Raw genomic sequence first — 17,952 nt, 5'->3', positions numbered from 1 at the left:
ACACCAGCTTTCATGAATGTGCCACCAAGAAACAAACACAGCTGGCGGTAGAATAAACCAGTAATGTTGCAGCGCTACAGCCATTACAGTCCTTTCTAACACACACCTCGTTGCCATGGCGGACTCCTGGTTGAAGGAACTGGCCTTCCCCGAAACCTACTTCTGGTAAATGAGTGCCACCAGCCCCGCTCAAAGATGGAGACATTACTGCCAAGGAGAAGCCTGGGTACTGTGAGGTGGATAGACAAGTCAGGTGACATTCCTTCATGTGTGACTCTTTGGAAGGCATAGCCCACTGCCAAGACACAAGCAAGCAAGAGCACCTAATGACCTTCTTGGACAGTGCTCCAGAAATTTCTCTTGCTAGGGATCCATATTTACTACCTTCCTTTTTTAGTGTGTGCAGAAAATTATCTAAAAATGACATTTTTCCCCTTCCACTTTCGCCAAACCCATCTTGTTTGTCTACAGACCCCCCCAATAAATTCATGACTATTGTCGAATCCTAACTAGGTTGTTGCACTCTGGTGTTGCTGTTGGAAATGATTTACACATTTCCTTAATATAAAAATATAGGGTCCCATTTAGAGTTTTGCAGAGAGGGTTATTCCCTCACAAACGTTATGGATATCCTTTCCGCCATATTACAATCCCTTTTTAGCCTATGGCGATAGTAATATGGTGGAAGGGATATCCGTCATGTTTAAGATGGAGTAACCCGTCTGCCAAACTCTAAATCCGGCCCATAATGTCTTAAAGCGTGATGATAAAGTCAACCTTTAGCAGCTGCCTGCTTTTGTATATGTGAGTGGGAGTCTGTATTTTCTTGGGTTTGTAAAGTCATGGAAATCTGCTGAGTTACAGAATGCTATAATATGCTGTGTGATCTTCCTGAGCTCCCAGGGTGGCACAAGACACAGGAACCTACAGGTGAAATACAATTTGTGTCCCTGGTATCTTGTAATAGGTTGGCACCACCAAAGAGGATAGCTCCTACAGCTAAGAGATCTCGCGTAGCCCAGCCACTATAGAACAGGCAAGAGTGTGTGTGGTCTTCGCCAGTGCCTCTCCCCCAGTTCTAAGTAGCTTCTCAGACCTCGACTACACAAGCCTTGTTAGTTCTGTATTTCCTCTCCCAGGTTGTATCCACAAAACCACACTGTGATTGACAGGCATAAAGCTCTCCCGATGGTTGTTTCTACAGCCAGCCAAAGAACTGGTCAAGCATGCAGTCTGGTCAATCCAACCCTCCCAAATGAACAGGTGTGGTGCATACTGGCTGTTCAGGTAAGTTTGGAAAAGCTTGCACTGATGTTGGTACCTTCAGTCCCTAGCAAACTTAATAAGCGCCTCCAGGGGAGTCAGGGTATAGTGTGAGATGTACAAGAAAGAACCTTTATTTAGGTTTTTACATTCAGCCCAGCTTCTGGTCAGGTACATAGAAACAAAATTGTGGGTTGTCGCTTAAAAAAATAACACGAAACACACTCTTCTCTTCATCTCTATGGATGTAATGCCATGTACAATGTCCTCCGCCCCTGGGGGTCACTGATTCCGGCACCTTCAGCTCACTTAACATGGCCTTAATTTTCTTTTATATGCATTCACACAATGATCTCATTCCCTCTTCGGGCATCAGTGCACAGTCAATCTATGCTCTTTGCCCAGGCTATCAGCCAGATCCAGCACAGTGTGTGTGAAACAGCACAATTTCTCCCATTCAAATGAGAGTAGATTCATGGCAGTTCACCACACACCCTGAGCATCAAGAATGGATATTTGTGACTTGACACAAATGTTAGCATAAACTGGAGTATTAGGCTTTGGCAATTACAAGAAGCCACACCCACAACCCAACTCAAAACCTGGATATTCAAGTAGGATTCTTCATAATGACTTATGTATATAGAGATTCCATTATCAAGCTTTGCTTTTCCACCTGTTGAGGGGTGAATGTTAACAACTGTTATTCATTTGCAGGTCTGACTACGGACAGCTTTCATGTGGTCGGACAGTCTGTACATGTGAGTGAGTGCATGTGTAGGTCAAATGTGTGCTAGTGTGAGTAGGTGCTTGATAACATAGTGAGTGAATGCATGAGTGTGTTACATGAGTAAGTGTATAACTGCTGTGTCAGTGTCTCTATGTTGAAACGGTGAGTGAATGCAAGAGTGTGTTGGTGCCGGACTGGGTTTCAAGGCTAAAATAGTCTGAAAAGGTGCATGGGGAGACAGTCAGTGAATGCCTATGTGTGATGATGTGAGTGCATGACCTTGTGTGTTAACTAGTGTGAGTAGGTGTATGCATGTGTGTTAATCTGAATGAGTGCTTAAGTGAAGTTCATGCTTGAGCTTCAGTGAGCAAGGTGCTTTAGATAGTGAGGGTCTGGGGTGAGCTGGTGTGGGTTCAAGGTGACACAGTGAAGAACTATCAGGTCACAGTATACTTGGACACAAGTATTGAAATATAAATGTCTCAACTTTATACAATCTTTGTATCAACAAAACCTCAATTATGTATTCAACTGATTCTTCCATAATGCAGAATCTAAATCTAATTCAGTATTTTACTTTGTCTCTTACTATAATACAAAGAACAATGTACTACTGCCTAAATGCCTGGAAAACTCTCCCCAGCACACTCGCACATCAATGCACACAACTATTAAAAGCAAGATAAAGTATGGTCAATATGTGATCCTGAACAGCACCTGGACACAGCCCGAGTTTAGGGAAACAAGTCTCTAAAAAGGCATTTTTTTGTCACATCAACTAGGATTTGAATCTCTATCCAAGAAGACATTCCACGTCTATCCACCCCACTCAAAACACACACTTTCTTGGCTGAACTCACCTCTGTCTGACGTAATCTTCCCTTCTCTTTGTTAATGTTGTTATGTAATTTCTGTTCATAATGTTTGTTACTCCACTGCTTCTGTTTGTGAGTTTCTAGATCCAAAGTACCTGTATAAAAGAAAGAAAGACATAAATAAAGCAGAAGGTTTTGAGGATGTATAAGACATTGAGTTTGTGGAATTAGAGCAACACAGATTTTTCATTGCTGAAGAAATTCTCCCCCATTTGCGGTGGATAGACTTTGTTGACGTAGACAGTGGGGCTTTATTTTGTTCAGTAATGATGTCACAGCCTATGAGGGGCAGGGCTCTGAACATCTACTGGTAATTTTTCAGGACAGTATTTGTCTATATGTTCCTTGCTTATTTTATCAGAGGTAAACACAAGGAGATGGTGGACGAAGCACTAAAACCTTTCAGACACTCACCCCAGTCACAGCTCTGGGTTGAATCCATCATCGTTCTCTAGCTCACTTCGCCACCCCAGTTCAGACCCAGCCATATGCAAATCAGTCTTGACCCTGTGCCTCATGGGAACAGTCCAGCCCGAACTGCCAAGCTAGGTCTTCACTGGACAAGCATCCTGGGACTAGTTTTGGGGTAACACCCCTCATCAGCCAGGCTAGCTTGAATCCAGTACTTTAGCTCCCTTCACAGAAGTTATCTAAAGAACAATGATGGATTCAACCCAGATCTGTGACTGGGGGTGAGTGTCTGAAAAGTTTCAGAGCTCCATCCATCATCTCCTTGTGTTTGCTTTGTTCGCCCTAAGTTGGCAGGGTATGCCCAGACGTGGGTCCCTTGCTCACTTTGCCACTGGATTCAAGCTAGCCTGGCTGATGTTAGCCCGAAACCGGTCCCAGGATGCTTGATTCCCGTCCAGGGAAGAAATGGCTGGGCAGTTTGGGCTGGACTGTTCCCATGAGGCACAGCGCCAAGACTGATTTGCATATAGATGTGTCTGAACTGGGTGGCGAAGTGAGCTAAAGAACGATGATGGATTCAACCCAGATCTGTGACTGGGGGTGAGTGTCTGAAAAGTTTCAGCGCTCTGTCCATCATCTCCTTTTGTTTGCTTTATTTTATGAGGAGTGGCATATACAAATGCATGGCATCCACCCTTAGACAGGGAAACTGATACTAAAGCATTAAGAAAGAAAGACTCACGTTACACTGCTTGAAAACGTTGCCTTTGACAGCGTTCGATTTCGAGGCCAATGAAAAAACAGCTGTGATGTAACTGATGCGTTTGTTATTGGATTCCCCTGAAAGCAGGGTTGAGTAAACTGCAGAGTTTCACTTGTATAGTGCAATCTGTTTCTGGAAAGAGACCGTGTGCATTTTAGAGTTAATTTCCGCGGTGTAGCACACTGTGAAATATTTGGCCTTCTCTAGTTTAAGAGTTGTAAAGGCCAAACAATATATCAATGCAGACACCGACATGCCCTAGTTATTAACTCACGCGTTACCATTTGTTGCAACTACCACTGTAAATGAAAAAGGTTAAAGATGTCCGATTAGTGAGGTATAAGAACTGTACAACAACAGATGAAGACTATTCAGTCAAAATATGGCAAGGAAACGAGGAACTACAGGTAAAAATAGGAGTAAATAAGCGATCGTACTCTCAAAGAACGTTTGTCCACTCGGAAATCTATCTGAGCAAGGTTACTCTCACCTCTGCAGTTGATGCCTATGCTTATGGGATTCACAAAAGAGTGCAGGAATAGTTCCTGGAAATCCAGCACCGTTGTAGATTTCCAGTACTCCAACAAGCAAACCTTTCTCATGTGCAATTTCCACCAGGTGTAAAATTCTGCATTAGTGCATCGAGCAAAAACAGGGCACACGTGTTGGAATTTATTTCTCCACAAAAAATGTGTCCCTATGGAGAGACCCAGTACCTACATCTCTATTAAATATAGGGCTGTCCCCTCTCCCCTCCCCGTTCCACAACTCGAGAAGTCATCCAGTGCTGACTGTCACTGCAGCAGTTTTGCCTTTGTGTCCTAGTTGGGCATTACCTCTAACTTGATAGTGAATACAGGAAACGTGTACATATTTGTGCGTGTTGACTGCTAATTTACAGCCCCCCCCCCCCGCACCCCCAGGCAACTCCCAGGTCACCTATGCTTCCGATATAACCATTGAATTTATGAATGTGAAAAATCCAGCATACTGATAGCTTTTCCTTATTTGTGAAGTCTGTGAAATAGGGTGTGAAATCTAGTGCTGCGCATTTCATTTAAGCACATCCATGTGGAACCCAGGCCCAAGAAGAGGAGGCAATACAGGAAAGAAATTCAAAGAAAATTGTTTGTAAAGCAGAAGTCTAGGATCTTTAAAAAAGGGTCTTAGTCCCAAAGATGAAACCCATTCTGTGCTTACCTTCATATTCTGCCTACATTGCCATTACAATGAACCACGAGAGCGCGTTCTCAGTGTGGATTCTGATGGCTAGTTGTAAACTTGCAATGTAAGCCATTCTTTGCTGTGCAAGGTAACAGATAGAGGGGCCTACTCTCTATCTGCACTTTGTAGTACGTAAGCAGTACTACAAGAGTACTACTCATACTACAAAATGCTATTCACAACCCTATGTGCAGACACCTTTGCATCTCCTTTTCTTTCTATGCAGAGGTCGCTGTGAGTATACATTTTAGTAGTAAATGTGGGGGGACCATAGGAGACTGGTAGGGAAAAGGGGGCGAACTTACACCTTAATTGGAGGGGGTAGGGAGAGGTAAGGAAGTGCTTAGGTAGGTATAAGTAGGCATTTAGAGAGCGATTTTGAAACACAAACGCCCACCCACAAAAGAGTTAATCCATCGATATTCAAAAACGGCATTTCTAAAGTTACTACAGCCATAAAGGGCCTAAAACAATCGTAAATGTACTCCAGCCCAGCCTTGCAGTAAGTCCATTACCACGCATAGATATAAAGATCGGTTCCTGGGTGGTTCAAAGGCGCACACAAAAACAACAAATTGAAAATTATCTTAATAGAAAGATATCACAGAATCAAATAAGTTGAACAGGTGCTTCAGTGTAGAAGGGTTGCCACCATAGCTTCTGAAGTTGAACCAAGTCCCAGAAATTGTCAGTATGTCCTTGAGCACTTCAGCTTAGAGAACAAGTAAATAAAACATTCACAATAGTTTGTCTTCTGATGATTTAATTGCCATTAGGTAATTCCCTGTTTCTTGATTCTAGCCAACACGTTTCTTCATAGTACAAATTTTTCTCGACTTCATCAGGGCTATTCCTATTGCCATAAACAAATCATCAAATTTAAGGAGTCAATTTCCTCAAAAGAAGTATTTAAAATAAGTCTAATTAATCACTGATGTGTGAATAAATGAGGTATAGCTCTTTCACTGTGTCAGAAAGTACTCCATTCGGCAGCGTATCAGACTATTGGGCTCGCACATGTTTGTGTGACCACTCAGACACTCAAAGTTACTGCAAAACACCCCCAGGGAAAATAATTGACACAAAGATGTGAAATAACACCCCTCAGAAATTAATGTTAAATAAAATACATTATTTTGAATTTTAAAATTAAATTAGCTTTTTCGAAACCAAAAATATATGTCGAAATATTTAAAGTGTTAAAAGTTACATTCAGTTTAAAATTAGTTTTTAACTCAATTAATTGAGATTTAAATTTGTGTTTAAAAATAATTACATTTAACTTTTAATACAAAATTAAAATAAATTAAACAAATAAAATGTCATAAAATGTACTAATACTAAAATACAAAATTGATAGTGATGGTGGATTTTTAAACAATATTTTAATACTAACAATTATATATTTAGTTAACATTTTATGCATTTAGTATGTATTTAAAATTTCATTTCACGAGTTAATGCGCTATAACATTTTTTTCGGAGTTTTATATAGCGCAAACTTGACCCAAAGGTATCGGAGCACTTTACATGAGCACCAGTTGCTTTACAGATGGACACATTCATTTTTTTTGTTGGGCATGGAGAGATTAAGTGATTTGCCCAGAATCACAGAATGTTGAGCGTCCCTGCCGAGAATCTAACCCTGTTCACCAGGTTCGAGGTTGACCGCTCTACCCGTAAGGCCACATCCTCTCCCCCTTATATTTTTGTTCTAGGTTAAGAATAATTATTTAAAGGCGTTATATTTTTAATTACACTTTTTAATTTAATTATTTACCTTTACTTTTTTTCACTATACCATATGGAGATTTTCGCCCTGGTGGTGGTGACCTCCACATACATGTGAAAAGTTACTAGTGGTAAGTATACACTCGTAAATCCTTTTCTAGCAGGCTCCAGTTTTGTTGATGTGGAGACATACAAATCTGTACCTAGTGGTAAATTTACACCCTGATATGCTGAATAGCAAAAAAAAGTGTAAAGTTACTACTAGGTGCAGTAGTACGTTTACATGCAAGTAACTCCACAAATGTAAATTTACCATTGTGAATAGACTCCTGAGTTTCATAATGACATGTTCATCTCTGTAACCACTGAACCCAAATAACCAACACTTCTCACTCCTTAGCGTTGTTCTCATTTTCCTCCATTGCTTTCAGTCTTGATTTAGGCCCAAACAAGTCAGTGGCCAAGTCATGGGCCCTTATTGCTAGTTGTGAGCTGCAAAATAGCATGATCTTGGCGTGAGGTAGTTATGTGTACTAAATACCTATTCCAAGTTTAGAACTTGGAAATGAGGTATAAAATGCACAATCATCATTTAGCAAATCACATTTTGTATGCTTTTCCTTTTTTTTGCCTCCTCACCCCAACATATTTCTGCAAATTGACCAGCCAAAATCCATAAAGAGAAAACAACGAGGGTGGGATAATTGTCACAACTTGTGAATCAGTTCTCTTTGTAACTTGTGTTCGGAATGTAAGCTAAAGCTTTAATTGGAGGCCTTGGTAGTCTCCTTCTCCTTCCAACATATACTAATTTCTTTGGTTATGATGGGCTCTGTAATAATGCTGCTATCTACTGCAAAGGTCTAATAAATCGGGTACTTCTCTATTATGCCGCAAATAAACCATCAAGAATCTTGTATAGAAAAAGTCTACTGACTCATCTATTCAAACCTCTCCCTGTTACCATGACAGAATCCATCCCAAATCCTGTATTATTAACTACCTGACCCACCATTGCTGCACTTCATGTCACAATAAAGTTTTGCTAGATATACACGAAATTAGAACTGAAACGTACCATGTATAAGTTGTAGAACTGTGCCCGTCTTGCCTGGCAGCAGTCACAATGATCTTAGCAAGACTCACCAACAATTATTTAGATATGTGCAAAACTGTAACTTTGCCAGCTAATAACAGGTTTTGGATTTCACAAAATTGCAACGTTTGAATATTACACCAAACTAAGTTTAGCAATGAGTCCTTTCTAAAAACATGTGTAGGAGAATGTTTTCCCTAAAACATTCTCTTCTAGAATGCTCCACCTATAAGTAAGTGTTGTTAGGCTTTTCTCACACAAAATCTGCTACTAGCGGATTTGATTGTTTTACATGCCGTTTTTGAAAAACTTAACAACGTTCATAAAGTTTCTAAAAGTTTTGTGAAGTTTAAAAACTATTTTAAAAAAGGAATTTCATAAAGTTTGAAAATTGTATGTTTTATCCATACTGCATTTGCACATTGTTCAAGCCGCGCACATTAAACACAGGCACTCGAGTACAGTAAGATCAACGTTTACTCTCTGCATCTGCCACTGGAGGCCCTAAAGAACCTCTGAAATCTTTACTTTTTATCATTCTGGCTCTAAGCAGTACCAACATGCTTCCACTAGTACCTCATCAAAACAATAATCAGTTTAGCAATAACCAATGGTACCAACAAAACCTCACCTATGCACATCATTGGGGGCCTCTCTCTGCAGAGCCCCAAGTCCTTAGACTAATAGCTGAAGTGGAGTCTTGCTCTCTTTAGGACACCATTCAAGCATGAACATAAAATGTAGAATCAGATTATTATGTAGACTTTGCCCCATGTGCATGGCATAACAATAATATTCAAACTGTCCCAGACCATGTTCCTCCTTTAGATGACTAGCCCGGTTAATAGACATATTGGAATGGCAGCTATCCTTAATATTAAACAATCCTTATACCACTCAGTGATAAATAGAATGACTTTGAACAGAACAACGTTTCAATCCTGATCTCGATAATTTATTGTGCAAGAAATCGCCTGGTCACCCTTCTGCCCAGTGATTCTCTTTACTTACCTTCACCGCATCTCAGAATTTCTTCACAATAAAACAAATCTTCCTCCAAAAACCACATTCAATTAGACCTTTTCTTGACTGCCATTACTTTGTAGTTGACTCACTGAAACCCAAACCACTTTGACTCCTTCATGCCAAATGCCCTCGAGTTCAATGTTATGGAGCCAAAGGTACTGAACTAATGTTGACTTAACCCGTATCAGAGGTCACACTTCATCTATGTCTTATGGAACACCATTTGCTAGTTGGTGTTCTGACTTGAAGGTGAATCTTAGTCACCATGGCCTGAAAACCAGATGCTTTTTTGCAGTCCTTCCAGACATACTCTTTTGTTTAAACTCTCTTCACCACAGAATGAGAAAGCTCAGGGACTAATCATACACATATCAAGAACTCTAATTTACAGGATAATTAAAGATAAGAGGAGACGTCTCCCCCACCTAATTGGGCACGATTGATCATTAGTATCTCTTCTCACCTAGGTAGGTCACTGCCACCTTGGTGGGCTCAACCAAATTCAGGAGATCTTAAATATATAATTATCTGGACTATTGCGGAGGTCCAGTCCAGACTAAAAATGGTTATGGGAGTACCATAGGTTTCTTTATTCAACAGGTCCCATATCAAGATGCAAAGAGGAAATCCAATGATTTCTACATTTCTTGTATAGCAACGTTTTGGCCAAATTCAAAAATGCCCCATGGGTCACACAGCCTTCTTCAGGGCTCCTAGACCTCCCTGCCTATCCTCTTCTATTTGTAGAGGTGTGTGTGATAAAGAAGGCATAAGGCTCTCCTACCTGATTTATGATGCAAAAACCTGTATGATACCAAAAGTAAACATATGATATCAGCACGATAACATTGTTTGTTTAAGCCTAGAAGCATTCATTCTATACAGTGCCTCCATAAAAATGAGATAAACTCATCATTCAAGTAGGCCTGGGTAGAGTTTGCAGAGTTTTACTCTGTGAAACTCGCAAAGTGCCCGAAGAACTCTGCTGAGCTACGGGGAGTTCCGCCAGTGGTGGAGTCTGTTACGTCGCGCTGCTTACACAGATGTTTTACACTGAGAGTTTGTCCTGTGTTGTAAAATCAGCACGAACGGCACTACATGTCGCGCCAGAGGGTATTGCTGCTTTCTGCCACTCGAGTAGACCTAGTATGACAATTGAAATTTGGTGAGGGTTGGCAGGTACTAGGAGCCCCGAAGAAGGCGGATTGACCATTAGGGCATTTTTTTATTTGGCTGAAACATGTTGGTGTACAAGAGAAGCAGGAATCATTGAATTTCTACTTAGCATCATGGTAGATTATTTTTAATCCTGGTATGGAACCTGTTGAATAAAGAGACTTAGGGTATTTCCATAACCATTTTTAGTCTGAACTGGACTGCCGAATAGTCCAGACAATTATATATATAAGATCTCCTGAATTCGGTTGAGTCCACCATGGTGGCAGTGACCTACTTAGATGAGAAGAGATACCAATGATAAAGCATGCCACCGATGGGAGGCTGAGGTGCCTCTTTCTATTATTTTTAATCATCCTGTAGGCTAGAGGTCTTGATACAGGTACGGTTAGTCCCTGGGCTTTTGCATGCTGTGGTGAAGAGAATTTAGACTTAATGGGAAGATATGAGGAAGCAAGATATTGAAACCTCTCACATTCTCCTTTGGTGTTGAATTATACTTTTTTTGTTTCTCTAGAATAACATGCTTCTCAGACATGAGAAAAATACTAGGGCCTATTCACCAAAAAAACATAAAATAAGGGTGGAGATTTCCATCTTCACCTGAACTTACTTTTAAGTTGTTTTCCTAGTCACCAAGCTACCCATTAGTACAGTTGGAAAGCTGCACAATGTGCAGGTATCTAAGGGCTTCTGTTCCCACAGTTCACATTTCTACATAGTGTAGAATTCTGCAGAGAGGAATTGGAGTGTCCTGTATAAAGGCACATTTATTTCTACATTGAGAAATTATTCTAACATTGTATTAAACAACAATAATAAACAGATAATGCTGGCAATATTATCCATTAGGGCATTGAAGACTATATGGAGGAAGCATACCATCAAGTGAGGGACTCTGGCTGCTATGAGTATATCCCTCAGTCAGAATATAGATACGCCCTACACACATCTTGTGATTTACTGTGGGACTAGAAGGAAAGAGACTGGTTAGATTATGATGAATATCAGTTTCTGAAAACTGATAAACTTATTAACTCCTATTAACTCTGCCTTTTACTTTCTAAAAGAGGTGCCCAAACATCTGTCTAAGCCACCAGGGAGACCAATAGTTGCATTAATACTTAGCCTTTTGGAAAATACAGCAGTCTCCGTCAATCATTTTGTACTACCATTTGTACTAAATCTCTCTTCATACTATCATGATAGCACAGATTTTCTCAAAAAGACAGAGATCCACCTGGAGCTAAACGTCTTACTGATCACATTAGTTGTGACTTCTTTTTATACATGTACAGCACATGAAAATGGTCTCATCTCGTGTAGACATTTTTTGGCACAGACATTTATATCTGTATAATAATAACAATATATTAATCGAAATGGACAAATTTTGTTGGCCTAATATCTTTTTATTTGAATATGAAAAGTTTAGACAGACATGTGGGACTGATGCGCACCCGCTTGACTCCCAGCTATACAAATCTATTCATTGGCTGGTGGGAGGAGCAGGTAGTCTGGCCCACACACAATGAAAGGTTCACTAAACAGACAATGATGTGGATCAGGTACAACAGGATTTATTTCTTGTCCCTGATGGTAAAAAAGAGAATGAACAGACATTGCAACTGGATCATCCTTGTTGCTGTTTGTATTGTCTTGTATAATATAAAGTGCAAAAATAACCTACTGTTTTCAAGTTAAAATCAAACAACGAATTATAAGGACAATTGGAGATGTGAGCCTGAAACTGATTACTTTATTAGAAAATATGTCCGTAGTCTAATTTCTATACTGATTCATGTTGTCATTCATTGCAAATGACTAATCATGGGCCAGTCTTGCAAGCAGACTAAAAATTAAATGTGTATAGCACCTGTTGTTTGTCCCTTATTTTTTTAGACTGCATTATATAATTGCATTTTGTTTGAGGAAAGAATTTATCACTCAAACATGTCACAAATTAACTCTGTATCTGAACTTATCTAGGAGTGTGGCTCAACACCACACACACACACACACACACACACACACACACACACACACACACATATATATATATATATACATACACACACAAACACATCAGCAGAACTACAAGTTCACTGTTTCGCAGTGTAAAGAATGAGTCACTCCAATATAAATGCCTCAGCCAGTATTTTATTCAGTGGAAAAATAAATAACGCATTTCAACTCCTCTCCGTTCTTGATCACATGACCTGTGATGCAATGTAGTTCATTTTATAAGCATCCTCACGTCAACAGATAATATTGCTAATGTGTACAAGCTCAAGCTAGTGTGGGAATCAAGTCCATATCATTAAGTGCATACTAAAGAGTGTCGGATTTGAAAATCAATTTTGAAAATATTTGTTCACTGCATACCGTTGTAAATATCAACATATTGGATACATTACGAGCTACAAGTGGCCAATTAATTTTTGGACAAAATTCCCCTATAGAATGCATATTGATAAATATCACATTTCAAAATCGATTCTGTACATATTGACTTGATTGCACTTGTGACTACGTCAACATATTTGTTTGGAAGCGCCCACTTGCTCAAAAGGGCGTTATGGCACTAGCTGAGTAGGGAAAACAGAGTGAGAAGCGAAGCAGTAAACAAGTAAAAAAGACCCAAATCTTTAGCACCTTCCTGAATGTTAGAAGATTAGGAAGCGATTTAATATTTAACGGAAGGACATTCCATGCTTTAGAAGCTCCAAGCACAAGGCTTCTGCCCCCCAGTTAACATATTTAAACCTGGGAACTGTCAGCAGTTTGGCAGATGCAGAACGTAGACACCTTCTCGGTGCATATCAAGTGGAACTCTTCCTCAGGAAGTCTGGGCCTATCCGGTGCAGTGCCTTGAATACTGTGCACAGGGCTTTAAATGTGACCCTCCGCCTTACAGGGAGCCAATAAAGTTTGGAAATAATTTTCGAGACAGAATGTTATTTGGGAACTTTGCAGACCAGCTGGTCGGCAGCATTTTGTAAGGTTTGTAGCTTGCCGATGGTCATTGGGATAGAGACCATTACAGTAATCGATCTTTGAGATTACAAGAGAGGATACAACAGTTTTCAGAAGATGACCTGGTAGAAGGGGAAGAGTTTTTCTGAAAATATTCACGACAAAAAAGCTGCAGAACACACATCATTTGCTTGGTCATTGTAGGAAAGTATGTTATTTACACAAGCTCCCAAATTCTTAACACAGCTGACTGAAGTTGGAAGAGGACCAAGCTCTGGGAGACACCAATTGGAGGTCCAGAAAGACGGATGGGGATCAAATAGCAGTACCTTGGTTTTTAAGAAGTTCAATTTGAGGCATTTTTTTACCATCAATTGTCCCACCGCTTTCATGCAAGCACAGAAACGTTACATAATATTACATATGTATGTGTTACATGCTATAAGTAGCTAATTCATTCATCTCTTATATTCAAATACATATGGTCTTTGTCAAATTTTGCAGAAGATTCAATTTCAACGTAAAGAGGTAGATGGGTCCACATATTGGAATGCACATGCTGCAATTACCAAATTCGCAAGTGTTGCGCTCACCTCAGACACTGTGCTGTTGAAAGCAAATTGTGCATACAATGCCTATGGTAATATTTGGTTATATACTTCTTGCAGCAACACTCAAAAAATCAAGTTCTTCTATATCAATAGTATCAACTTGGTATGAATCCTTCACAAAGGTATACACATACACATATAAATATATATAATTATTGATTTCTTAAAATAAACCTAATTAAAAAAGATATTCAACTTAACAATTCTATGTTAAAAATTGAACCTCTTTAATACAAATAAATAACTTCTAGCCATGTTTACTAAATGTTACACAAACATGTTTGTGAGGGAGTGTTTCAAAATTATCTAAAACTTAATATTTACAGATTATATTAATGCATGCAAGTGATTTTATTATTTGTATGAATTTAATTTGATGAGTTAATGTACTGTAACGTTTAAATTTACTATTTCTAGGTTAATAAATAATTTAATTTATTTTACAAACACACACATCTCTCTCTCTATACATATATATATGTATATATACATATATATATACACACACACACACGTACCACATTACCATATATATGAGTATGAGACAGAAGAGATGTAGAGGATGAACTACAAATTGTAAATCTATCTAAGAGAATCATATCAACTACTGAAAGTGCAGTTCTTAAATATGGCTTAAATTTCTGCCCTTTGGGGAGAATGGATTTTGCACAGACACGGATAGATTTATATCAATACGTGAGAAAAATTTAATTAGGCAAATCTTTCGCAGAAAACCAAAAGATGCGAGAACATAAAAAAGAAATACTAAGACCAACTGCTGAGCTGACAGTACATGATGCTGAACCTTTACTCGCCCTTATTAATCTGGACACAACCAACAGTGAAGAAACAGTGGATCTGGATACAGTATATCTACAAATTGGATCTAGTCTTATTGGAATGAAACCCAAGTCCAAGTTGTATCCACAACTACCACCGGGAAATAAAATTGATACATTCCACAAAGCAGTGATACAAGATATCTACAATATCAGAACATCAAAATATAAAGATAACTTAAGTGAAGAAGAGAGGAAAGCCCTGATGGATTTGACACAGGATGATCAAATTATAATCAAAATCACAGATAAGGGAGGAAACATCATTATCTGGGACACAAACGATTATATAAATGAAGCCCACTCACAGTTGGGTAATATGGAATATTATGTGAAGTTGAAAAACAATCCTACACCAAAGTTTAAGGAAAAATATGATATACAACTAAATAAATGGTTGAACATGAACCTTCTAGACGACGATGAAGTAAAATATCTAAAAACAGAATTTGTAGTAACGGCGACAATTTATTTTTTGCCGAAGATCCATAAGCATGCCACAAAAACACCAGGGCGATCGATTATTGCAGCTAAGAACTCGCTATTTGAACCGACAGCAAACTTTGTGGATTTTTTCCTGATGCCATTTGTCCAAAACTTAACATCTTATATAAAAGATACAAGTGATCTACCTACAGGATACACCATGGCAGGAATCTTATAAGTTGATAGCAACGGACGTAACTTTACACTACACCAATATTGAAAACCAAATTGGTTTGAAGGCATGTGAGTACTTTTTGAAGAGAAGGAACTTCCAATATGACCAACACAACCAGTTGTTGCTACAAATGATTGAATGTTGTCTCACACAGAATGTATTTCTATTTGGAGAAGAAATATACATTCAAAGAAAGGGCACCGCAATGGGTTTTTCTTTTAACCCAGCTATGCATGCTTAGCCATAGGCTGGTGGGAGCAGCACCTTGCTTGGCATTCAAACAATGATGAATACGTCAACAAAACTGTGAGCTGGCTAAGGTTCATTGATGATCTGCTGATAATTTGGGACGGAATGGTGGACAATTTCATAAATATTTTGAGATTTTAAACAACACCAAGGCAAATTTTAAGTTCACATATGAGATCAGGCAGGAAAGAGTAACCTTCTTAGGTAAAGCGATATATATAAAAGAAGGCAAGATACAAACAACTGTGCATTGCAAAAAGACAGCAACAAATGCAGTACTGCAGGTCAATAGTTTCCATCAAAATACTCTGATTCAGAACATTCCATATGGAGAATTTTTAAGAATCAGAAGAATATGTTCTGAGAAGGAAGATTGGAGAAAACATAGTGGTCTAACTACTCAAAGATTCAGATGCCATGGATACTCAGAAGGAATGATAAAGAAAGGTTGGCAGAGAGCAAAACTGAAGGATAGAAAGGAAATCATTAAAATATAAACAACAATAGAGAAACCTGAGATTATACGGCTAATAACAACCTACTCAAAGGAATCAAAGAAAATCAAAGAAATCTTGAGGAAAAATTGGAAGATCTTACAATTAGATCCAACAGTAGCATCTCTCATAGGGGGATCACCCCATTGTAATGTTTAGGAGAGCGAAGAATTTGAAGGACACTGTACTTCAAAGCCACTTTTGGAAACAAAAAAACATGAAATTACAATGGCTATGTACAACAGGATTCATGACATGCCACAACTGTAAGTTAGGCCAAATTCCACAAAATACAAAAGAAATTATTTGGGCAAACAAAAAGGTGTGGAAAATCCAAAAATTAATCACCTGCAAAACACAGTATGTGGTATACGAGATAGAGTGCCCATGCACCTTAAAGTACGTTGAAAGTACGATCTGTGAGCTGAAAAAAAGAATTCTTGAACATGTAAGGATCAGAACAACGCAGTAGCCAAACATATGGAGCAGGAACACAATAGTGATGGGAAAAAAATGAAATTCTATGGCATTGAAGCTGTGGAACAACATACACGAGGAGGGAATAGAGAAAGAAAATTGTGACAGAGAGAATCACGACAGATACTGGCACTGCGAACTTATACTCTGTACGGCCTGAATCAGAATGAAGAACTGTTTGTACATTGATAACTGAATCCATCAATCATGCTTCCTGTAAAATCTGTCTTTTAGAGGATTTAATGTAAGGTAGTTCTTTTACTTTATTTTTGGTTTGATTTGATTAGGTGACCATCATTTTCAGGTACATTGATCAATTGTTAATTTGTGGAAAGAGGAGTTGTGAGATAGAGAGTCCCCCCACTGGAGGGGTAAACGAAGCACGAAATATCCTGATTGGATGTAATATGTATGAAATAATATGTATGACCATTTAGAAATTGCGAAAATATTAAAGCAAGTAGCCCAAAAAGATGAGGTAACACACCTCCACCGGAGGGGAAGATTGCAATAGTGTTGTCTAAGTGGATTTTGGCAAAGACAGGGACATGAAAGCGTGCTGCTCTCTCTATACATTGATTATTTATATAAATAAGGTTGAACAATGCAAAAAGCTTATATTTATATTAACGTGGAAAGGAGTTAATATGGGTCAGAAATTACTAAATTGTTGTATTTGACAGCATAGCTGTTGTACCAAAAAGGCATTCTGCGCTGTCATGACTGATAATAACTACATGCTCCAGAATGCCGGGGGATGTAGGGACAGGAAATCATGTGACCTATTTTTTCAAACTAAGTGAGTCAGGAACTTGCCGAAATCTAACCGTGATCAAGGTGCCAGGAGCACCGAAACACATTGGTTTTGAGCTGTGAGAAATTGCCCGTAAGTGATAATTTTGAAATAAACCACTTTTGAAAATCTCTCCCGTGAGTGTGCTCCGTTTGTTTTCCCGGCTGGGAAGATTTTGAATAATGTTATTGTTAAGTTTTGCACCGCTTAAAGGAAGCGCCATGAAATCCAACACAGGAGGGCCCGGATATGGAATATATATATATATATATTCACTGAAAAAACCATAGGTTTCACACACGTTATAGTTAGGAATTAGCATTTAAAAAACCTTGCAAATTCACTGAAAAAACCATAGGTTTCACACAAGTTATAGTTAGGGGACATTTTACTGATAAAAAACCATTGAAATTCCCCCGTTATAGTTAGTGCAGGCAACTATAACTCACGCGACAGCAATCCTCTGCTGATGCTAATACTGTATTTAGACACTTATTTACCCATGTCTTCTTCCATTAATTTTTAGCTATACATATATTACAAATATTTTTTTTTCA

General features: G+C 38.8%; 1 protein-coding gene across 1 annotated transcript in view; it reads right to left on the bottom strand.

The window, feature by feature from the left end:
- Nucleotides 1–17,952, bottom strand: part of MTUS2 (microtubule associated scaffold protein 2) — a 1,510,781-nt gene that overhangs the window by 1,176,075 nt on the left and 316,754 nt on the right. Inside the window, exon 2 of the mRNA XM_085621650.1 lies at nt 2,854–2,963. The gene's annotated coding sequence lies outside the window, so the exon portion shown is untranslated. The remainder of the gene's footprint in view (nt 1–2,853; nt 2,964–17,952) is intronic.

Source organism: Triturus cristatus, chromosome 8 (genome assembly GCF_964204655.1).
Source record: "Triturus cristatus chromosome 8, aTriCri1.1, whole genome shotgun sequence".
Taxonomy (NCBI): Eukaryota; Metazoa; Chordata; class Amphibia; order Caudata; family Salamandridae; genus Triturus; species Triturus cristatus.
The sequence above is the reverse complement of the archived record's forward strand: the minus strand, read 5'-3'. Positions and strand labels throughout refer to the sequence as shown.